Raw genomic sequence first — 24,360 nt, 5'->3', positions numbered from 1 at the left:
CACGCTCACCCCTACACCATCCACGCTCACTCCTACACCAGCCACTCTCACCTCTCCAACATCCATACTCACCCCGACACCATCCACTCTCACCGCGACACCATCCACTCTCACACCCCACTCCATCCACGCCCCCTTCTTGGGTGTCTGTATATACATCTGGGGTTATGTGTTTCCTCTCTCTCGTAAATTTAGCTCTTCTGTACCTGATGATGACTGCTTGTGTTGCAACCGAAACGTCGTACGCTATTGTTATTTTATTATTTTTTATTTATACGTGACTTTACCGAAAAAAACAAAGAGTAATTCTTGCAGTCACGAAAGCTTCGAATCAAGTCATCCAGACTGTTTGATGCCACTCTTTTGGGGATCAACCAGGAGCACAGAATAAAGGTTTTATGAGCGATGACCTCCAAAAGTATAGTTGAATGTTGATTGTTTTATACATCTGAATGTGCGACAGGTCTTTCCAAGCATGGCCTACGACCATATCACCCTGAATGCGCCCGATCTCGTCTGATCTCGGAAACTAAGCAGGGTCGAGTCTGGTTAGTACTTGGATGGGAGACTGCCTGGGAATAGCAGGTGTTGTATGCTTTTGTTTACTTGGATCTGGATGGCTCGCTTTTTACACTTCGACTCATCCAGTGAGTGCACCTGCCAATTTCACGTCGATATGGTGTACTGCATTGGGATCAATATTTTCTTGTAAAATAATGTTTGATGCCACTCTTTTGGGGCTCAACCAGGAGCTCAGAAACAGGTCCCTGCAGGGTGGGCTGGTAGGACAAGTCTCTGCGCTGTCTATTACTGATTTTATACACCCAACAGCACGAGATTTCACTTCGTTAAAGTATTGAAAGGGGACGGACGGACGTACGGACACATTAATCTATTGCAGGCTGGTACACTCAGTTTACAACTTCGTTCCTACCAGTATAAAGGTTTTTTGAGCGATGACCTCCAGAAGTAAAGTTGAATGTTGATTGTTTTATACATCTGAATGTGCGACAGGTCTTTCCAAGCATGGCCTACGACCATATCACCCTGAATGCGCCCGATCTCGTCTGATCTCGGAAGCTAAGCACGGTCGAGTCTGGTTAGTACTTGGATGGGAGACTGCCTGGGAATACCAGGTGTTGTAGGCTTTTGTATATTTGGATCTGGATGGGTCGCTTTTTACACTTCCACTCATCCAGTGAGTGCACCTGCCAATTTCACATCGATATGGTGTACTGCATTGGGATCAATATTTTCTCGTAAAATACTGTTTGATACCACTCTTTCGAGGCTAAACCAGGAGCTCAGAATAAACGTTTTCATGAGCGATAACCTCCAGTAGTATAGTTGAATGTTGATTGTTTTATACATATGAGTGTTCGACAGGTCTCTGCAAGCACGGCCTACGTCCATATCACCCTGAATGCGCCCGAACTCGTCTGATCTCGGAAGCTAAGCAGGGTCGAGCCTGGTTAGTACTTGGATGCGAGACTGCCTGGGAATACCTGGTGTTGTAGGCTTTTGCATTGTTATATCTGGATGGGTCGCTTTTTACACTTCGACTCATCCAGACTGTTTGATGCCACTCTTTCGGGGCTCAACCAGGAGCTCAGAATATAAGTATTCATGAACGATGATTTCCAGAAATATAGTTGAACTTTAATTGTTTCATACATCTGAATGTGCGACAGGTGTGTGCAAGCATGGCCTACGACCATATCACCCTGAATGCGCCCAATCTTGTCTGATCTCGGAAGCTAAGCAGGGTCGAGCATGGTGAGTACTTGGATGGCAGACTGCCTAGGAACACCAGGTGTTGTAGGATTTTGTATTTTTGGATCTGGATGGGTCGCTTTTTACACTTCGACTCATCCAGTGAGTGCACGTGCCAATTTCACGTCGATATGGTGTACTGCATTGGGATCAATATTTTATCGTAAAATAATGTTTGATGCCACTCTTTCGGGGCTCAACCAGGAGCTCAGAATAAAGGTTTTATGAGCGATGACCTCCAGAAGTATAGTTGAATGTTGATTGTTTTATACATCTGAATGTGCGACAGGTCTTTCCAAGCATGGCCTACGACCATATCACCCTGAATGCGCCCGATCTCGTCTAATCTCGGAAGCTAAGCAGAGTCGAGCCTGGTTAGTACTTGGATGGGAGACTGCCTGGGAATACCAGGTGTTGTAGGCTTTTGCATTGTTGTATCTGGATGGGTCGCTTTTTACACTTCGACTCATCCAGTGAGTGCACCTGCCAATTTCACGTCGATATGGTGTACTGCATTGGGATCAATATTTTATTGTAAAATACTGTTTGATGCTACTCATTCGGGGCTAAACCAGGAGCTCAGAATAAACGTTTTCATGAGCGATGACGCCGACGTGTTCAGTGAGCACGATTCGGATGTGGGCCGGACTGACCTTGTTAAGCACCAAATTGGCACCGGTGCCGCCCAACCAATTAAACTCCCCACATACCGAGTGGGCGCGCCTGAACGGGCCCAGATTAAAGATGCCATCGTGGAAATGCTCCGAGATAACATAATCCAGCCCTCAGCTAGCCCCTGGTCTGCCCCGGTGGTACTGGTGATGAAAAAGGATGGGTCGACCCGGTTTTGTGTTGATTACCGAAAGTTGAACGCAGTCACCCTCGGCGATGCCTTCCCCATCCCCCGCATCGATGACACCTTTGACAGCCTCGCGGTGGCACGGTATTTTTCCACCCTCGATCTAGCATCCGGGTACTGGCAGGTGGATATGGCGGAGGAGGATCGGCCAATGACTGCATTTACCAAACCGATGGGACTGTTTGAGTTTCGGATACTCCCGTTCGGACTCACTAATGTGCCTGCGACGTTCCAGTGGTTGATGGAGCTGGTGATGCGGGGCTTGCAGTGGGAACAGTGCCTAATTTACCTGGATGACGTGATAGTGTTCAGTATATCTCTGTCTGAGGACTGGTCCAGGTTATGAGAGGTGTTCCAGCGACTGCGAGCCGCCCATCTCAAACTCAAGCCACGTAAGTGTTATGTTGCGCAGCACAAGGTGGGGTACCTTGGACACCGAATCAGCGAGGCAGGGTTGCGCACCGATCCGGAGAAGGTACGCGCCATAGTGGAATGGCCATGGCCAAGGAACCTGATGGAGATCAGGTCATTCTTGGGGCTCGCCACCTATTATCATCGATTTGTAAAGGGATTCAGCGAGATTGCACGCCCCCTCACCCAACTCACTTCCCCTAAGAACCCTTATCAGTGGACGGAGGCCGCCTGACGGCCTTCACCACCCTCAAAGACCACCTCACCCATACCCCCACCCTGGCTTTCCCGGATTTTTCCACCGATTTGATTTTGGACACCGACGCCTGCAGCTATGAGCTGGGCGCGGTGTTGTCACAGGTGCAGGATGGGATGGAGCGGGCCATCGCATACGCCAGCTGGACCCTGAGCAGGGCCGAGCTGAACTATTGCGTGACCCGTCAGGAACTGTATGCCGTGATCTTCACATGTAAACAGTTCTGGCCGTATTTGTATGGCAGAAAATGTCGGGTGCGGAGTGACCATTATGCTCTGCAGCTCCATCTCACATTCAAGAAACCGCGGGGGCAGATGACCCGATGGCTGGCGCAGCTGCAGGAATACAACCTGCAGATCGAGTACCGGGCTGGGCGGATGCACGAAAATGTGGACACCTTGTCGAGGCAGCCCATGGTGTGCGCCGAGACGAGGGCGGAGGAGGCCTGCCCATGCTTCATGGGGGACGCTGCCAACAGGCAACGCCCCCCCGGGAGCGCACTGAGACCCCCCTCTCACGAGAGAGAGTGCAGTATGCGCCGCGGAGACCCCTACAGAAGGAGCCGACGGACTGCCCCACCCTGACCGGGCGGATCCAAGAGGACGTCAGCTGCGCCTTCCCGGGCCTGGACGACGAGCAGTTGAGACAGACCCAGCAACGGGACCCGGATCTGGCGGCAGTGGAAGCGGCCCTGCGGGAAAAGAAGAGCACCCTACCAGGACCCTGGAGTGGTTTGTATGCCCGGTTGTGTGTGCAGAACGGGGTGGTAAGAGGGTGCATCTGTGTTCCCGCCCAGGTGCGACCCCAGCTGCTATGGCTGGTGCACGACCACCTGCTCGGGGGCCATGATGGGGAACGGCGCACTAGGGAGACCCTGCGTCGCCAATATCTCTGGCCCAAATTGGCGCAAGACGTGGCCGCCTGGGTACAGGGCTGCCGCGCGTGTCAGCAATGTGGGCCGAAAGCGGCGCAATATCAGGTACCCCTGAGGCCGTTCCGCGTCAGTCGGACAAACCAGCTGGTTGGGATCGACCTACAGGGGCCATTTCCGCGATCCCACCGGTGGAGTATTTCGCACGCTATCCCGTGGCGGTGGCCATCCCCGATAAGACGGCCCTTGTGGTGGCCTGGGCATTCGTGGAGCACTACGTACTTAAGCACGGGATCTCCGAATGGGTCATTACCGAGCAAGGTAGTGAGTTCGAGGCAGAGCTGTTTCAGGTGCTGTGCCGCGAGTTCGGAATCCAGAAGGACCGAACCACGGCGTACCACCCCCAGGTGAACGGTATGGTGGAGCGTATGAACCAGACCTTAGCTGGGAAGCTCAAATGCATGGTGGCCGCAACTCAGCAGGACTGGGACGAACACCTCCCCTATGCCCTGTTCTCCTACGCCACCACAGTACACACGTCTACGGGACAGACCCTGTTCCTAATGATGTGTGGCCGTGAGTCTCGTCTACCTGCAGATCTGCTGTTCGGCGTTCCCCCACTGCAACGGGATGAGGGGAGCCGCCCCGTGGAGCACCTGATGGAGACTCTGCGAGGGGCCCGGGGCGGGGCCTACCCACAAGGAGAGGCCGCGCATCGGCACCAAGAGCAGGGCGCCCGGCCCCTTATGGAGCCCCCCTTCTACTCGGCGGGCTCTAACGTGTGGCTATACACCCCTCGTGTCGGGGCTGGACAGCTGGGGAAACTGACCACCTACTGGCGCGGACCCTGGACCGTGGGGCGGCAGATCTCCCCCTGGACGGTGCTGATTCAGGGCGGAGACAGGGGCCGAGAGATGGTGGTCAACGTCCGCCAATTAAAACCATGGAAGGCAGCCCCAGCAAGGGAGAACCCCGCAGTTTGGGTACCCCGAAATCCCGGGGTCCCAACACCCTCCATGCTCGGCCCCGAGGGGTCACGGCCCAGGCCGGGGGGGGCGGGGACGATGGCACCTAAACCCTGCTGCCTCTGAGTTTGTTCCCCAGCCCACAGGTGCCGAGGGACGAGAGGAGCCATTGGAATGGAGGAAGAGACCGCCGCTAAAAGCCCAAAAGACGGAGCCACCACCCCCGAGGCCAGCCACGAGGGCCGGGCGAGTCCCGCGGACCCCGCGGCGCTACCTCGTGGGGGCAACCCAGGCGAGATGCTCCAGTCAACCCGGGACGGAGACTGGCACCTCGGCGGGCTATGTGGTGCCATAGCAGCGAAGCCACTCCGTCGGAGCCATGCCTGCAACGCCACCACGGGAGAGCGTGCAGGCCGAAGCTGCTTCTCCCTCACCATCCCCAAAATGAGCACACACAACACACACACCCCCCACGTAGGACCTCGTGGGGAAGTCACCTGGCCTCCAGGTTTTCACCCAGGGGCCTTCTTCGTAGGGACATCCCTCACGGTTTCCTGGGGCCAGGGAATTGTCCGACTTCCCCCAGGTTGAATTACACCACAGAGCCGTGAATTGACGTGCAATTGCATGCTCACGACAAGGCTACTCAGTCACCGCGGTTAGGTCCACACGAGCACCAGGGGAAGCATCCGATTGGCCGGCAAAGTACGCTTGCACGCCGTGGCCAATGGCAACGGCCCAACGGCGGCCCCTGTTGATGGGTAGAGAGGGAAGCGGACGTCTGTGAAGGCACCGAGGTGGGCGCACCAATGGCGGTGGGGTATCGCGGGTTAGCCGGGCAGACCTTTGATGTAGAGAGGGATAAAATGGGAGAGGAGAGCGACGATGGGGGTTCGCGTTCTCCTCAAATGAGCGATCGGAGCAGTCAGCTTGCCGGCCACTGGGTCGTCCGTGGGACGAGTATCAGCGAAGCCAGGCCCCGCTCCCCGCAAGAACCTCGTGCAGCCTCGTCTCTCCGCGACGGCCCACGCATCGGAGGCGAAATGTGAGTACGAAAGCGAGAGTGGGGAGTTTCACTCCAAGGGGACGAGGTAGATCAGGTTTAGACCATCGAGAGATAGGTTAAACCTGCCCTGCTGACCCGGACTGACTTGGGTAATAGTAGCCCACAGACACGCCAGGAATAAATCGTCAGTGATCAACAAACCTTGTGTGGTTTCTGCGAGTGTGGAACGGGCACATGGTGGTGTGAGTCCGCTCGTCGTGGTACGGGGATTTGCACGTGGGTAACTCTGTTGAGGCGGCCATTGTGTGCGGGCCCGACCGGGGTTCCTGCGTCGTACCCTGTGTTTGTGCGCGAGTGTGTATTTACCCACGTGTTTGCGCTCGCCCCTGCGCGTAGCTCGTGATTAGCGTGTGTGTGTGGCGAGCGGCGGCGGACTCGTACAGGGGCACGTGAGGTTACTCATCCGCCCTTGTGTTTAACGTGTGCGTCAGGTAGACAGGCGGCGTACACGCAAAATTATCCATACTGCCTTTGTTTAGCCTGTGCCCGCGGTGAGCGACGGTGGACTCGCCTGGGTACACGTGGGATTATCCCTACAGCCCTTTAAACAATCTCCATTGCCCGCCCTCGGTGGCAACGCGTGTGCGAAGGACGTAATTGCCCTCTGACCCCCGGTTCAGCGCGTGAGAGTGGTGCGTGGGGTTGTGTGAACGGATACGTCGCGTTTGAGTGGCTGAGAAGCGACAGATTGATTCCAGGCAGCCATGCGCCAGCCCCGAGCTATGCCCCCCAAACAGAACCTGCGGACCCGAGGGGCTCCGGCGCGAGGAGAGGAGCTGGGGAGCAGTAGCCCTCTCCCCACGAGTGAGCAGTTGGATAGCGGTGGCTCTCACATGAGCGAGGAGTCCGGAACCTGCAGCTCTCCCGAGATCAACCCTCCCCCGGAGGGGGAGCCAGGGGCCCACGTCCCTCACAATATCGCGTCCCTCCTGCGTTCTCTGCGGCTGTGCCGATCTGATTATAGAGTGCTTTGGGAAGGGTAATTGCCCGAAACGTGTTTTGATGTTGCGCGCCAGTTCCTCGTGAGAGTGGACCGGGCTCTTATTCTCGTAGAATCGCAGCCACGCGCTCTGCTCGGGAGTCGCGAGCGACGCGCGGTTGCGTGAGGCGCTGTCTGCTGCTACTGCAGCAGCTGCAGTAGCCGAGGAGGGCTCTGTCTCAACCGAGAAAGCGGTGATATAGAGGATGTGTCACCCATCCTCACACACTCGCACAACACAAACAGCACGCATACCTTCCGCACTCGACATCACGCATGCCTAACGCATCAAGGGTCGGAGGTCAGGGATCACCACGTCACGCACGCGGCACGCTCGGGCGGGGAAGAGAGATCGGGGTGTGAGCACGACGTGCACGAAACGCAATCCGATGAGTGAGTGGTTGACACTCGGATCGGATTGGTGCGGAGAGCGGATCGGGAAAGAGCGAGAAGTGGGAGAAAGGTAATTGGTGGAGAAGAGGTTTAAAAGTGACTGAAAAACGTGGAACTGGGTTGGTTTGATGATGAGTGTTGCTGTAATGTACGAGCGGTGACAACGAAATAAATAAGTTGAAGTACACCAGCCCGAGTCTCCTTTTCAATGTGTCCTCGTCGTCCTCACCATGTCTGGACGTGGCAAGACCGGTGGTTAATCTCGAGCCAAGGCAAAGTCCCGTGCAGCACACTCGCACGAATATTTTCATAACCAAACGCTCTCAGCATTGAGCGTTTGGTTACAAAAACATGTTTTCTGTCGGTAGGTTTTCGCAGTGCATAGTTGTGTACCAAAACGATTTCAGAGTCATGGTTTTGAACAACCATGCAGTAAAATCTATTTCATTCGTGGTGGTCTCAACAAAGAGCATATTCTATACACGATATTTGAATGTTGCGATAATTTTCACCCGAATTATGGGGAAGTGAAATCCAAACAATGGAAAGAGGTTTTACATCTGACACTTGTTATGACCTCGTTATTACATCTTAAAAAATGTGCAGTTTCAAAGATTAACATCTTATTTAGATGATGTATACTGAATGGTGCCAAAACAACCACTGCACGGTCTCTCGTGGTTTTAATCGAGTATCTTTTTTTGGAAGGGTATTTTCTTGAGAAAGGAGCAGCGCTTAAGGACACCAAAGCAGCTCATAGCCACTTGACTTTGATGCGGCATTCTGCAATGATACAAACCACGAGCGTCGAGTTTGTTATGAAAACGGCTTCCCCATCGAGTCCTTTGCAAGCTGACGACCCCAATCAACACGCTCCCTTAGCATCACGTCACGACTCCACGGACCAATGAGAGCGCGCTCTGCGCCAGAGATCTCTGATCTCCAGGTTCGCAGCGCGCTAACCGTTGCACCACCGCTCCCCACACTTTCACAAACAAAGACAAAGATCCCCCGTGTAGCCTTAACAGAATGTTGGGGCAGGTACTGTTAGCGACTACCTATGAAGAACGGCACGGTACACGAGGGCATAAGTGACCAACACCATCCCCGGCCGCATTTGTCTCCCTAGTCGTGATGTTTACACAACGTGTTGATTTCAGGCTGAATTAGCGAGGCCAATAACCGATTCAGACAATCGTCACTTGTCTTTGCCGTGAGCGGGAATCGAACTGATTGGCCGGCTTCGTGGCGAAGTGCGTTAATCACAACACTACCGCTCCCCACATTCACCAGCTCACACAAAGACACAGATCCCGCAGCACCTACCCCCCAACAGCCCTAACAGATTATTAGGGCAGGTGCTGTGAGCAAGCACCTGTGAAGGCCAGCACGGCTTGGCGAATGGGTTATTGTATGCTTGAGAACTTGAGAGGGTGGGTGGGTGGTTTGTGAGTTATTGATTGGATTTCTCCAGTATAAATACATATTCTAATTAATTTGTACGTAGGTATCTTAAATAAATATTCGGACAATGGAACATCTATTTACATTCGTATTCACGCGTTGTTATACGAAGTGTATTTGTTGGGGTGTGTGTGTGCACCTTCTACCAACAGTCTGTTCAGAAGGGTGCGCGAGGCGCGTGTGAGTGGTTCGTGTGCTGGGTTCCTCTCTGATTCGTGTACCAAGGAGCACGTGACTCGCCGTGGCGTCACCCAAATCGCCAGTTGCCTCGCAACGAGTTGTCCGACGCGCCGTCACGAGGCCCTAACCGATGTCACGTGGTCCTAACTGCCATATTGAGCAGAGGCGTTGAGCAGAGAGCTGCGTTCTTGCGTTGCTCAAGATTTCCAAATGATGACCTCATACGAGAATATTGCACGAAAAGATATTGACATGGTGAGTGGAGCGAGTGTTGCTGTGTGTGTGTGTAGATTCCTGTGTGGGGAGTAGGCAGGGCTGTTGTGTCGCTAGAGGAGTAGCGCGAATTTATATTCCACGGTGGTTGGTATTTAGTGAAAAAGTCATGGGCCTCCTCTTTGTCTACTCAGACTCAAAACGATTACAGTATCTGATTCAACGTGTTAAAACATCACCTATGTAAAGAGCCTCCGTTGAAAACATCAGCATAGGGGAGACAAAGGTGGCCAGGCGTGGTGTGCCGTGCTGCTCTTCAGCACAGCACTGGTCCAAGGCTGCCAGGGGGATCTTCGTCTCTGTAGCTGTATATGAGGAGCATGCTTAGCGGCACGCTTCACGATTTTCTTCCTCCGCCTCCCCCCCGTTCCCTCCCTTTCGACTCCGGATTCTGAGAAGCCTGCGAAGTCCCCCTCCACAGCCGCTTGGGCCGAAGTGGTCGCAGACTACGAGGCGAACCAAGGTACTGAACATCTTTGAAAACGAGCTGTATAGTTCATCGTATTCCTCCAGTATGAATATAGATTGAGATTCTGATTCTGACTAGGGGCAGGTGCTCATAGCAAGTACCAATCAGCACCACCACTCACTTTCCTCAAATAGCTTTAACGTGCCCGTCCTTGATCGATAGTAAACAATAATTTAATACCGACGATGAGTACATCAATGTGCGTGTCTCTTTGGCCTGTGGCCACATCTGCCAGAAGCACTTATGTGTAAATTTGCCTCTTTGGTTTTCCTTCTAAAGAACGTGACGAGTTGCTATCTATTTAACAAGTAATTAAGTCATAAGGATAGTCTCGGTAACGATAAATAAGTAAATCAATGATAAACGAGCGCTAAGTAAACAAGTAAAGTCTTTATTATAGCGATGTCGGTGGGCAACAACAAACCCGGGTAGCCATGGCAACGGCCTCCCCGCTCCAACTGTCGCCAACGGTCCAGGCCTCGAGCCCCGCCCTCTGGTGACGTCACTGCCACGGCCTATGTGGCCCCGCCCCCGTCTTCTGCAGGCTCCGCCCCCATCGTAGAACACTACAATTATAATCTTAGCTCTTTCGGTAAAGTCACGTTGAAGGGAAACAATAAAATAATAAAATATATATAAAACAATAAAAATTCTCACGACGTTTCGACCGTTTGTGTTATGTTCCCTTCAATGTGACTTTACCGAAAGTGCTAAGAATATGAATTACTGCAGTCACGAAAGCTTTAAATCAAAATTTACACTACAATTACTTTGATATAAAATATAATTAGTATATAATTACAATAAAACATTGATGACATGGCCGTCTAGATGCGTTGCCTAGCCAAGGTCACCCTCGCAATGATGTATTTGGGACGTACATATTCCAAGGTCCGTGTGCTCCTCCCACAAGCTTTCCATGCAATTCTAAGGGTGCAGCCGACGTTTAAGTACAATGATCATAGAATGTTGACGTGGATGACTGAATGACGAATGTGAGTACTTGCATGATGATAATTAAGGGTACGGTCCAGGTACTGCCCAGTGCTGATGACATCCCCCTACTGTGCCCTAGGTCTCACTCATCCCCCAGAATCCTGTGAAGGAGCGGAGTCAACAGAGTACCACCACCTCCTCCACGACGCCTGCCTCCTGACAGCCGAGAATCCCCTGCTGGGATATGAACAGCTGTGCAGCTGCTGTTGCTGCCTGGGCCTGTGCGGGCCTCAGTTATCTCAGGTCGACCCTGCGCCAGTTCCTACAGTCGGGTTCTGGGAGGCGGCGGCTGTTAAGGACATCTGGCTCGAGATGGAAGCAGCCAAGAAGTCACCTCAACGACGCCGGCAGAAAAAAGCAGCTGGACCCAACAGCAGCAGCTGCTTGGCTCGTCCCACAAAGCGTCCCCGAGCTCCGGTGGGGGTGATGACGCGGGCCCAGAGGACTTGCCCCTCCTTCGTGGCCGAGGAGCAGGGCTACGAAGTGGGAGGCCACCTGAGAGTCAACCTCTCATATTATAATGACTTTTGCGGGAGGCCTTCACTCAGCAAGAAGAGGCGCTGCCACGGGGAGAAGATTTTCGTCTGAAAATCTTCTCCCCGCCTCCCCTCCATCCTGCCCGACCATCTCACCCCCCACCATCACTCTCCAAACCACCCTCCACCATCACCATCCACTCACCCCCCACCTTCACAGTAAGCCCCAACCCCCATCATCACTATTCGGTGTGCCCTCCACCATCACTATCCGCCCCAAACCCCACAATCACCATCCAACCAGCCCCGCAACATCACTATCCACCCATCCCCCACCATCACAATCTGCCCCATCCACCACCATCAACGAACGCCTCATCCCCACTATCCCCCCCCACCACCATTACTATACACCCATCCCCCCACCATCACGATCTGCCCGACCAACTACAATCACTATTAGCCCCACCCCTTACCAATACAATCCGCCTCACCCTTCCCCATCACGATCCGCCTCACTCCTCACCATCACTATCCGCCCCCCCCCCCCTAACATCACTATTCACCACCCCTCACCATCACTATCCAACCCAGCCACTACCATCACAATCCGCCCGACCCCCTACCATCACTATCCGCCCCAAACCCCACAATCACTATCCAACAAACGCCGCAACATCACGATCCACCCAACCCCCCAACATCACAATCTGCCCCACCCACCGTCATTACTATACGCCCATCCCACCGCCATCACGATCTGCCCCACCCACCACAATCACTATTAACCCCACCCCTTACCATTCCTATCCGCCTCACCCTTCACCATCACTACCCTCCTCAATCTCCCCCATCACAATCCACCCACCCCTCACCATCACTATCCACCTGAACCTGCACCATCACGATCCGCCACACGCCCAAATATTACTATATGCCCATCCCCCCCACCATCACTATCTTCCCCACCCACAACAATCGCTTTTCGCCCCACCCCTTACCATCACTATCCAACCCATCCTCGACAAAGACCAAGAAAACGAATCCAAGATGGCCGCCTGAGGCGCGCGTGCGCTCCCGGGGCGTTCCCGGGCCGCACTCCGAGCAGGGGCTGGTGGGGCCGTTTGTGAGGGGCCGAGGGAGCCGACAGAAGGATCCGATGGAGCCGAGGGGGCCGGGGGGGGGGGCGACGGGGGCGGGGGGGGGGCGACGGAGCCGGGGGGGGGCGACGGAGCCGGGGGGGGGGCGACGGAGCCGGGGGGGGGGCGACGGAGCCGGGGGGGGCGACGGAGCCGGGGGGGGGCGACGGAGCCGGGGGGGGGCGAAGGAGCCGGGGGGGGGGGGGGCGACGGAGCCGGGGGGGGCGACGGAGCCGGGGGGGGGCGACGGAGCCAGGGGGGGGCGACGGAGCCAAGGGAGGGCCGATGGAGCTGGGGGAGGGGGGCGACGGAGCCGGAGGGGGGGGGCAACGCGCGAGCAGAGGGAGCCGACACTGACTTTCTCATACATCATACACTGACTCCCTCACACATCATGCACTGACTCGCTCATCATGCGCTTACTCACTCACACATCATACACTCGCACAACCACTGACCCATTCACTCATCATACACAGGTTCACTCATCGTGTGCTGGCTCACTAGCACATTATTCACTCACTCACACTGCCACTGACTCACTCACACATCATACACTGACTCACTCATCATGCGCTGACTAACACATTGTGCGCTGACTCACACATCATACACTCACGCTGCTGCTGACTCACTCACACATCATACACTGACTCGCACATCATACACTGACTCACTCATCATGTGCTGACTAACACATCGTACGCTGACTCACACATCATACACTCACTCAACCTAATACGGACTCAACCATCATACAGTGACTCGCACATCATACACTCACTCACGCTGCTGCTGACTCACTCACACATCATACACTGGGAGTGTCGTGCTGCCAGTTATGGCTGCAGGTTTTTGTCGTCAGTGTTATGTATATCGTTTATTGTTAAATTTAAAATTACAGTTCCTAAGATTACTGTTGTTACATTGTTTTTTATAGCTTTTTTTGGTGATTTAAAAACATATGGTTAATCTAAATTGTCTTATAGTTCATATTCTTAGCTCTTTCGGTAAAGTCACGTTGAAGGGAAACAACAAAATAATAAAATATATATAAACAATCAAAATCAAAATTTGTCTTATAGTTGTTGTTGTTGGCTTGCACCACATTGTGATTTTTGCACACAGCGTTTTAATACGTTTTTTTTGTGTGTGGAATATGTCCTGGTTTATTCCAGGATGTTTCTGTTGCGCGTCGTCGCTTTGGGATGTTCTGTATTCATATTTTGTTGGTTGCGGTTGCACCCGACTTAAGAGCCGCATGGCTCACAGGGCTATACCTAAATAAATGAAACTTGAAACTTGAAACACCATCACTATCCGCATAACTCTCCACCATCACTATACTCCTCATCCTCAACCAACACGATCCTCCTCACCCCACACCATTACGATGTGCCCCACTCCCCACCACCCTCCACCCCACCACCCCACCACCCCACCACCCTCCACCCCACCACCCTCCACCCCACCACCCACCACCCCACCACCCACCACCACACCACCCTCCACCCCACCACCCTCCACCCCTCCACCCCACCACCCTCCACCCCTCCACCCTCCACCCCACCACCCTCCACCACACCACCCTCCACCCCGCCACACCACCCTCCACCCCACTTCGCCACACCACCCTCCACCCGACCCTGCCACACCACCCTCCACCCCACCCCGCCTCACCACCCTCCACCCCACCACACCACCCTCCACCCCCCGCCACACCTGTTGTATATGCCCCCCTTTCCATCTTAATATTAACAAGTAATTTTTCAATACATATAGATACATATTTCTATTGTTTCTTTTAATTTTAATAATGAATAAAAACACCAAACCAGGCCTCAGCATGGCATGTGGAGGTCATATTTACCTTGACCCACTAACACGATTTTGACGTTCAGAGCCCTCCCAGGGTCAGAGGGAGCAGATAGAGAGCCGAGCGCAGCGGATTGCAAGGGGCTGACGTAAACACAAAGCCAGGGTCACTGGGAGGTTGCGTTAGCCTAGATCTAGTTAAGTCAAAAAAGCTAATTGGTTCTGCATTACTATTAAAGTAACTTAAAGTCGGAATTTAACGACAGGGTAGGCTAAAGTTATTGATCTTCATACCCACTTCAATTGAACCCTGCCACAAGCTACGTCAATGTAACCATCACCCGTCTATTAATTTAATATGAAATGTATATACATATTTTAATAATTTCTATACGACTTGACCCGAAGCCTAACACTCAGGTTTTCCTAAGTCAACATGAATGCTCTAATCCACCCATACGCAAATAATAAGCCGGGTTAAAGTAAGAGTAGAGAGGAAAAGAAATGCAAGCGCACAGCAAAACTGCAACGTAAGCAAAGGGCGATGTTAAACCCAGGGTCGGAGAGAAAGGAAGATCCCGGCCGTCTTTGTATCCCCGCAGCGCGGGGTAGGAGTGTGTATACGCTCGGGGAAACACGAGTCAAACACCACAACGGGAAGCTGACCCAGACCTTGGACTAATACAGAATCATAACTGTGGAACTCTGATGAAGTGAAATGTTAACTTAAAACTTTTTAACCATTTCTCTGTGCGTCGGTGAAAGTCGGAGGGAATATCAGCCCTCCCTCCAGGTTGTGCACCCAGACAGAGAAGCGCCTTCAAGACAATTGATAACATTTGATTGTTTTACTTGTGGGTTTTATGGTAGGAGTATGACAACGGAATATACCGTGGGTGATGCACAAGGACACACACTGACACACGTACGGACACACACACGGACGCAGATACATACGGACAAATCCTGACACAGCAAAAATCGAAAGAAACCCCGCCTTGTGGGCAGGATCCGAGTGAAGGGATTTTTGGGCATAAAAAGAGGAACTCGGAGGAGCAACTTACCAGAGTTAGACCGGGGGGGGGGGGGGGGGGGTCGGCTCACCAGAGTTCGACCGGGGGGTCGACTCTCGGGAGACAGTTCGACTCGGAGGAGCAACTCGGAAGAGTTCGACCAGGGGGGTCGGAACTCGGGGACTTCGACTCGGAGGAGGTCGGAACGCGGGGAGTTCGACCAGCGAGTCGGTTCAGGAGCAGTTCCAATCGGGAACGAGAGCAACAGGTCGCCAGCCGGCGAGCTGCAGAGCAGGGGGCGGCGAGCAGAAGCCAAAGTGGCCCCGTCGCTACCCACTGACGTTGGCAAGACTCGCAGGGTAGTGAGGCGTCACCTAATGCGATTTCCAAGAGCTGAAAGACAGAGCATTGCTGAAAGTTTAATTTACATTGAGTCCAGCTGCAGATCGACCGATGCACCAAGCAAGAGCTTCTGCAAACCAGAGCAAGAGTACGTGCGACTGGAGTCATCCAGCAGTGGAGAAAAACCTGCTGTTAGAGAACCAGTACGAGCGCGTGCGACCTGAGTCATCCAGCAGCGGAGAGAAACCTGCTTTCAGCAAACCAGCAGCGAGTACGTTCGAGTTCTCCACACAGAGAGAGAGAGGGAGCGTGTCGATGCAGATCATCCAACAGCGGAGAGAAACTGCTGTCAGCGAACCAGCACGAGCGTGATCGCGCAGCTCATCCAGCAGTGGAGAGAGGTGTCCACTGAGTAGAACTGAGAGCGATCAAGCAACTCTCCCCCGTGGACAGAGGCTAGCTGCTGCGTGGAGGAGGGCGGCGATACGTATGATGCACTCCCACACACCTCACCGCTCTAAAGGGAGCGAGGCTACTTCTCCTACAAGCGATGCCAACTTCAGCGTATGGCAACACAAATAATTAATTCCAAACACTGACTATTCAAAACAATTCATATCACTCAAACCTACACGGGTCCTTAACCAGAAGCGAACACTCAAATCCGTGAACCATCTGACTGTGGAAGCATCAACCGTGTGACAACAGTCCGTCGTTTATAAGTATATTCATAATTTCCCTCTTTAATATTTTGTTTTGGACTGTGCTTCTAATCGCATAAGTTACCAACCGATCCATCAATACTAATTAACCCTTGGCACCTTCGCCACGGAGCTACGCTCCCGGGGAGGAATCGTGCTAAACCGATTTTCTGATCATACAATCTTATTCACGAATTAAGTAATTAATTAATCTCCCGTGAGATAACATGTTCCGCCGCATACCCTCACACTAAGCCATTTCGGTAATCTTATAGTCTGTCCGGTGGATCTGTTGTTACATTTATGCCTTTGGAAATAATAACTGTTTGATTGTCTTTTTATATGAATACCGTTGCATGTTAATCAATCGCCTGTGATAATGTGCTGACCATTTCAAGCATAATGATCGTTCATATTATAATGTATAAGCTTTTGTGTAGCATAGTATTTGTATGTCCTGACTCTCTCTCTCACTAACAGCAATCGCTTTATGCGGGGTCCATGTGTTATCAAAGTGAAATCGTACAGTCGTTGATGATACTGTCTTGATACCGTGTGGATACTGTGTTGAAGTTCCGAGATTGAGAGTTCACATACATATTATAGTTAAGGTTTAATTAGAAAATAAATTGATTAATACAGAAGTGGTCGTGTGATTCTTTCCTGAAATTTTTGCATAAGATCTGTATCCTGCGACGAGATAGGAACTCGGGAACCTAAACTATAAACACACCAATACACACTCATTAAACTTTAAAGCGAATGATATGAACTTGGGACCTAAAATATGAACACTCGGAGAGTGTTAAAGCGAGAATCATTGTATTATGCTGATCAATAATACGAAGTTAGACAACGAGGCCGAATTGACACTAGCGTAACTGCACACGATTGATTGCGTTATCCTGATTGATAACCCCACCTCGTCAACGAGGCGGGGCCTGATTATCATAAAGGCTATCATGAACACAACTACACCCACTCGTATAAATTAATACTATTACCTCTCTAATTAGCATAGTTATACGCATAATTGCACGAATTAACATAATTTTGGATTAATAATGCAAATTTCGAATTTCATTTAATTTTAATTATTTTTAATCAATTTTCACACACCCACATATACAACAACATGTTGTTTGATTGGTTGCTCGTCCATTTTATATCCCATAGCTTAACCACTCATATCTTTGGATTCCTCTCGATGAGGCGAGCAGTACGAGTACCACCTTGATGGGTCTGCGACGTTTCCTTCCAGAGTTATTACCAAAAAACCACAAACTTCCCAGAATCCTCCCGGTTTGGGGTCAAAATGTTGTCGCTCATTAAATCCCATAAGAAACGTCGCATCGAATAAATGTGATTGAATTCTCCCCGTCTGGACGAGCGGGATTGAATGGTGCAACTGATTTTGCTGTGCTGTGTTAAAACAGATATTTGCATGACTGCTTTTGTTTTATTTTGTGAATAGCAAAAAGCATTCAACCCCATATTACATGTTGTTTTATTGGTCGCTCGTCCATTTCATATCGCATAGCTTAACCACTCATATCTTTGGATTCCACTCGATGAGGCGAGCAGTACGAGTACCACCTTGATGGGTCTGCGACGTTTCCTTCCAGAGTTGTTACCAAAAAACCACAAACATCCCAGAATCCTCTCGGTTTGGGGTCAAAATGTTGTCGCTCATTCAATCCCATAAGAAACGTCGCATCGAAAAAATGTGATTGAATTCTCCCCGTCTGGACGAGCAGAATTGAATGGTGCAACTGATTTTGCTGTGCTGTGTTAAATCAGATATTTGCATTACTGCTTTGGTTTTATTTTGTGAATAGCAAAAAGCATTCAACCCCATAATACATGTTGTTTTATTGGTCGCTCGTCCATTTCATATCCCATAGCTTAAGCACTCATATGTTTGGATTCCTCTCGATGAGGCGAGCAGTACGAGTACCACCTTGATGGGTCTGCGACGTTTCCTTCCAGAGTTATTACAAAAAAACCACAAACATCCCAGAATCCTCTCGGTTTGGGGTCAAAATGTTGTCGCTCATTAAATCCCATAAGAAACGTCGCATCGAATAAATATGATTGAATTCTCCCCGTCTGGACGAGCGGGATTGAATGGTGCAACTGATTTTGCTGTGCTGTGTTAAAACAGATATTTGCATGACTGCTTTTGTTTTATTTTGTGAATAGCAAAATGCATTCAACCCCATAATACATGTTGTTTTATTGGTCGCTCGTCCATTTCATATCCCATAGCTTAACCACTCATATCTTTAGATTCCACTCGATGAGGCGAGCAGTATGAGTACCACCTTGATGGGTCTGCGACGTTTCCTTCCAGAGTTGTTACCAAAAAACCACAAACATCCCAAAATCCTCTCGGTTTGGGGTCAAAATGTTGTCGCTCATTCAATCCCATAAGAAACGTCGCATCGAAAAAACGTGATTGAATTCTCCCCGTCTGGACGAGCAGAATTGAATGGTGCAACTGATTTTGCTGTGCTGTGTTAAATCAGATATTTGCATTACTGCTTTGGTTTTATTTTGTGAATAGCAAAAAGCATTCAACACCATAATACATGTTGTTTTATTGGTCGCTCGTCCATTTCATATCCCATAGCTTAAGCACTCATATCTTTGGATTCCTCTCGATGAGGCGAGCAGTACGAGTACCACCTTGATGGGTCTGCGACGTTTCCTTCCAGAGTTATTACAAAAACACCACAAACATCCCAGAATCCTCTCGGTTTGGGGTCAAAATGTTGTCGCTCATTAAATCCCATAAGAAACGTCGCATCGAATAAATGTGATTGAATTCTCCCCGTCTGGACGAGCGGAATTGAATGGTGTAACTGATTTTTGCTGTGCTGTGTTAAAACAGATATTTGCATGACTGCATTTGTTTTATTTTGTGAATAGCAAAAAGCATTCAACCCCATAATAAAAGTTGTTTTATTGGTCGCTCGTCCATTTCATATCCCATAGCTTAAGCACTCATATCTTTGGATTCCTCTCGATGAGGCGAGCAGTACGAGTACCACCTTGATGGGTCTGCGACGTTTCCTTCCAGAGTTATTACAAAAAAACCACAAACATCCCAGAATCCTCTCGGTTTGGGGTCAAAATGTTGTCGCTCATTAAATCCCATAAGAAACGTCGCATCGAATAAATGTGATTGAATTCTCCCCGTCTGGACGAGCGGGATTGAATGGTGCAACTGATTTTGCTGTGCTGTGTTAAAGCAGATATTTGCATGACTGCTTTTGTTTTATTTTGTGAATAGCAAAACACATTCAACCCCATAATACATGTTGTTTTATTGGTCGCACGTCCATTTCATATCGCATAGCTTAACCACTCATATCTTTGGATTCCACTCGATGAGGCGAGCAGTACGAGTACCACCTTGATGGGTCTGCGACGTTTCCTTCCAGAGTTATTACAAAAAAAACACAAACATCCCAGAATCCTCTCGGTTGGGGTCAAAATGTTGTCGTTCATTAAATCCCATAAGAAACGTCGCATCGAAAAAATGTGATTGAATTCTCCCCGTCTGGACGAGCAGAATTGAATGGTGCAACTGATTTTGCTGTGCTGTGTTAAATCAGATATTTGCATTACTGCTTTGGTTTTATTTTGTGAATAGCAAAAAGCATTCAACCCCATAATACATGTTGTTTTATTGGTCGCTCGTCCATTTCATAACCCATAGCTTAAGCACTCATATCTTTGGATTCCACTCGATGAGGCGAGCAGTACGAGTACCACCTTGATGGGTCTGCGACGTTTCCTTCCAGAGTTATTACAAAAAAACCACAAACATCCCAGAATCCTCCCGGTTTGGGGTCAAAATGTTGTCGCTCATTTAATCCCATAAGAAACGTCGCATCGAATAAATGTGATTGAATTCTCCCCGTCTGGACGAGCGGGATTGAATGGTGCAACTGATTTTGCTGTGCTGTGTTAAAACAGATATTTGCATGACTGCTTTTGTTTTATTTTGTGAATAGCAAAACGCATTCAACCCCATAATACATGTTGTTTTATTGGTCGCTCGTCCATTTCATATCGCATAGCTTAACCACTCATATCTTTGGATTCCACTCGATGAGGCGAGCAGTACGAGTACCACCTTGATGTGTCTGCGACGTTTCCTTCCAGAGTTGTTACCAAAAAACCACAAACATCCCAGAATCCTCTCGGTTTGGGGTCAAAATGTTGTCGCTCATTCAATCCCATAAGAAACGTCGCATCGAAAAAATGTGATTGAATTCTCCCCGTCTGGACGAGCAGAATTGAATGGTGCAACTGATTTTGCTGTGCTGTGTTAAATCAGATATTTGCATTACTGCTTTGGTTTTATTTTGTGAATAGCAAAAAGCATTCAACCCCATAATACATGTTGTTTTATTGGTCGCTCGTCCATTTCATATCCCATAGCTTAAGCACTCATATCTTTGGATTCCACTCGATGAGGCGAGCAGTACGAGTACCACCTTGATGGGTCTGCGACGTTTCCTTCCAGAGTTATTACAAAAAAAACACAAACACCCCAGAATCCTCCCGGTTTGGGGTCAAAATGTTGTCGCTCATTAAATCCCATAAGAAACGTCGCATCGAATAAATGTGATTGAATTCTCCCCGTCTGGACGAGCGGGATTGAATGGTGCAACTGATTTTGCTGTGCTGTGTTAAAACAGATATTTGCATGACTGCTTTTGTTTTATTTTGTGAATAGCAAAACGCATTCAACCCCATAATACATGTTGTTTTATTGGTCGCTCGTCCATTTCATATCGCATAGCTTAACCACTCATATCTTTGGATTCCACTCGATGAGGCGAGCAGTACGAGTACCACCTTGATGGGTCTGCGACGTTTCCTTCCAGAGTTGTTACCAAAAAACCACAAACATCCCAGAATCCTCTCGGTTTGGGGTCAAAATGTTGTCGCTCATTCAATCCCATAAGAAACGTCGCATCGAAAAAATGTGATTGAATTCTCCCCGTCTGGACGAGCAGAATTGAATGGTGCAACTGATTTTGCTGTGCTGTGTTAAATCAGATATTTGCATTACTGCTTTGGTTTTATTTTGTGAATAGCAAAAAGCATTCAACCCCATAATACATGTTGTTTTATTGGTCGCTCGTCCATTTCATATCCCATAGCTTAAGCACTCATATCTTTGGATTCCACTCGATGAGGCGAGCAGTACGAGTACCACCTTGATGGGTCTGCGACGTTTCCTTCCAGAGTTATTACAAAAAAACCACAAACATCCCAGAATCCTCCCGGTTTGGGGTCAAAATGTTGTCGCTCATTAAATCCCATAAGAAACGTCGCATCGAATAAATGTGATTGAATTCTCCCCGTCTGGACGAGCGGGATTGAATGGTGCAACTGATTTTGCTGTGCTGTGTTAAAACAGATATTTGCATGACTGCTTTTGTTTTATTTTGTGAATAGCAAAACGCATTCAACCCCATAATACATGTTGTTTTATTGGTCGCTCGTCCATTTCATATCGCATAGCTTAACCACTCATATCTTTGGATTCCACTCGATGAGGCGAGCAGTACGAGTACCACCTTGATGGGTCTGCGACGTTTCCTTCCAGAGTTGTTACCAAAAAACCACAAACATCCCAGAATCTTCTCGGTTTGGGGTCAAAATGTTGTCGCTCATTCAATCCCATAAGAAACGTCGCATCGGAAAAATGTGATTGAATTCTCCCCGTCTGGACGAGCAGAATTGAATGGTGCAACTGATTTTGCTGTGCTGTGTTAAATCAGATATTTGCATTACTGCTTTGGTTTTATTTTGTGAATAGCAAAAAGCATTCAACCCCATAAAACATGTTGTTTTATTGGTCGCTCGTCCATTTCATATCCCATAGCTTATGCACTCATATCTTTGGATTCCGCTCGATGAGGCGAGCAGTACGAGTACCACCTTGATGGGTCTGCGACGTTTCCTTCCAGAGTTATTACAAAAAAACCACAAACATCCCAGAATCCTCCCGGTTTGGGGTCAAAATGTTGTCGCTCATTAAATCCCATAAGAAACGTCGCATCGAATAAATGTGATTGAATTCTCCCCGTCTGGACGAGCGGGATTGAATGGTGCAACTGATTTTGCTGTGCTGTGTTAAAACAGATATTTGCATGACTGCTTTTGTTTTATTTTGTGAATAGCAAAACGCATTCAACCCCATAATACATGTTGTTTTATTGGTCGCTCGTCCATTTCATATCGCATAGCTTAACCACTCATATCTTTGGATTCCACTCGATGAGGCGAGCAGTACGAGTACCACCTTGATGGGTCTGCGACGTTTCCTTCCAGAGTTGTTACCAAAAAACCACAAACATCCCAGAATCTTCTCGGTTTGGGGTCAAAATGTTGTCGCTCATTCAATCCCATAAGAAACGTCGCATCGGAAAAATGTGATTGAATTCTCCCCGTCTGGACGAGCAGAATTGAATGGTGCAACTGATTTTGCTGTGCTGTGTTAAATCAGATATTTGCATTACTGCTTTGGTTTTATTTTGTGAATAGCAAAAAGCATTCAACCCCATAAAACATGTTGTTTTATTGGTCGCTCGTCCATTTCATATCCCATAGCTTATGCACTCATATCTTTGGATTCCGCTCGATGAGGCGAGCAGTACGAGTACCACCTTGATGGGTCTGCGACGTTTCCTTCCAGAGTTATTACAAAAACACCACAAACATCCCAGAATCCTCTCGGTTTGGGGTCAAAATGTTGTCGCTCATTAAATCCCATAAGAAACGTCGCATCGAATAAATGTGATTGAATTCTCCCCGTCTGGACGAGCGGAATTGAACGGTGTAACTGATTTTTGCTGTGCTGTGTTAAAACAGATATTTGCATGAATGCATTTGTTTTATTTTGTGAATAGCAAAAAGCATTCAACCCCATAATAAAAGTTGTTTTATTGGTCGCTCGTCCATTTCATATCCCATAGCTTAACCACTCATATCTTTGGATTCCTCTCGATGAGGCGAGCAGTACGAGTACCACCTTGATGGGTCTGCGACGTTTCCTTCCAGAGTTATTACAAAAACACCACAAACATCCCAGAATCCTCTCGGTTTGGGGTCAAAATGTTGTCGCTCATTCAATCCCATAAGAAACGTCGCATCGAATAAATGTGATTGAATTCTCCCCGTCTGGACGAGCGGAATTGAATGGTGTAACTGATTTTTGCTGTGCTGTGTTAAAACAGATATTTGCATGACTGCATTTGTTTTATTTTGTGAATAGCAAAAAGCATTCAACCCCATAATAAAAGTTGTTTTATTGGTCGCTCGTCCATTTCATATCCCATAGCTTAACCACTCATATCTTTGGATTCCTCTCGATGAGGCGAGCAGTACGAGTACCACCTTGATGGGTCTGCGACGTTTCCTTCCAGAGTTATTACAAAAAAACCACAAACATCCCAGAATCCTCTCGGTTTGGGGTCAAAATGTTGTCGCTCATTCAATCCCATAAGAAACGTCGCATCGAATAAATGTGATTGAATTCTCCCCGTCTGGACGAGCGGAATTGAATGGTGTAACTGATTTTTGCTGTGCTGTGTTAAAACAGATATTTGCATGACTGCATTTGTTTTATTTTGTGAATAGCAAAAAGCATTCAACCCCATAATAAAAGTTGTTTTATTGGTCGCTCGTCCATTTCATATCCCATAGCTTAAGCACTCATATCTTTGGATTCCTCTCGATGAGGCGAGCAGTACGAGTACCACCTTGATGGGTCTGCGACGTTTCCTTCCAGAGTTATTACAAAAAAACCACAAACATCCCAGAATCCTCTCGGTTTGGGGTCAAAATGTTGTCGCTCATTAAATCCCATAAGAAACGTCGCATCGAATAAATGT

The 24,360-nt window shown here is 49.3% G+C and overlaps 4 non-coding genes and 1 pseudogene across 4 annotated transcripts; all 5 read left to right on the top strand.

The window, feature by feature from the left end:
* Positions 1-478: 478 nt before the first annotated feature.
* Positions 479-597, top strand: LOC142927778 (5S ribosomal RNA). The gene has a single exon (XR_012944702.1). It is a non-coding gene; the product is annotated as a 5S ribosomal RNA (ribosomal RNA).
* A 432-nt stretch (positions 598-1,029) lies between these two features.
* Positions 1,030-1,148, top strand: LOC142926078 (5S ribosomal RNA). Its single transcript, XR_012943003.1, has one exon. It is a non-coding gene; the product is annotated as a 5S ribosomal RNA (ribosomal RNA).
* Positions 1,149-1,401: 253 nt separating this feature from the next.
* Positions 1,402-1,520, top strand: LOC142927392 (5S ribosomal RNA). The gene has a single exon (XR_012944317.1). It is a non-coding gene; the product is annotated as a 5S ribosomal RNA (ribosomal RNA).
* Positions 1,521-1,706: 186 nt separating this feature from the next.
* LOC142928576 (5S ribosomal RNA) lies at positions 1,707-1,825 on the top strand (annotated as a pseudogene).
* Positions 1,826-2,077: 252 nt separating this feature from the next.
* LOC142926715 (5S ribosomal RNA) lies at positions 2,078-2,196 on the top strand. The gene has a single exon (XR_012943639.1). It is a non-coding gene; the product is annotated as a 5S ribosomal RNA (ribosomal RNA).
* Positions 2,197-24,360: the final 22,164 nt, after the last annotated feature.

This window comes from Petromyzon marinus, chromosome 23 (genome assembly GCF_048934315.1).
Source record: "Petromyzon marinus isolate PM22_M1 ecotype Great Lakes invasive population chromosome 23, UKy_Petmar_22M1.pri1.0, whole genome shotgun sequence".
NCBI classification, from domain to species: Eukaryota; Metazoa; Chordata; class Hyperoartia; order Petromyzontiformes; family Petromyzontidae; genus Petromyzon; species Petromyzon marinus.
Note: the sequence above shows the minus strand (reverse complement) of the source record. Positions and strands in the feature narration are given on the sequence as shown.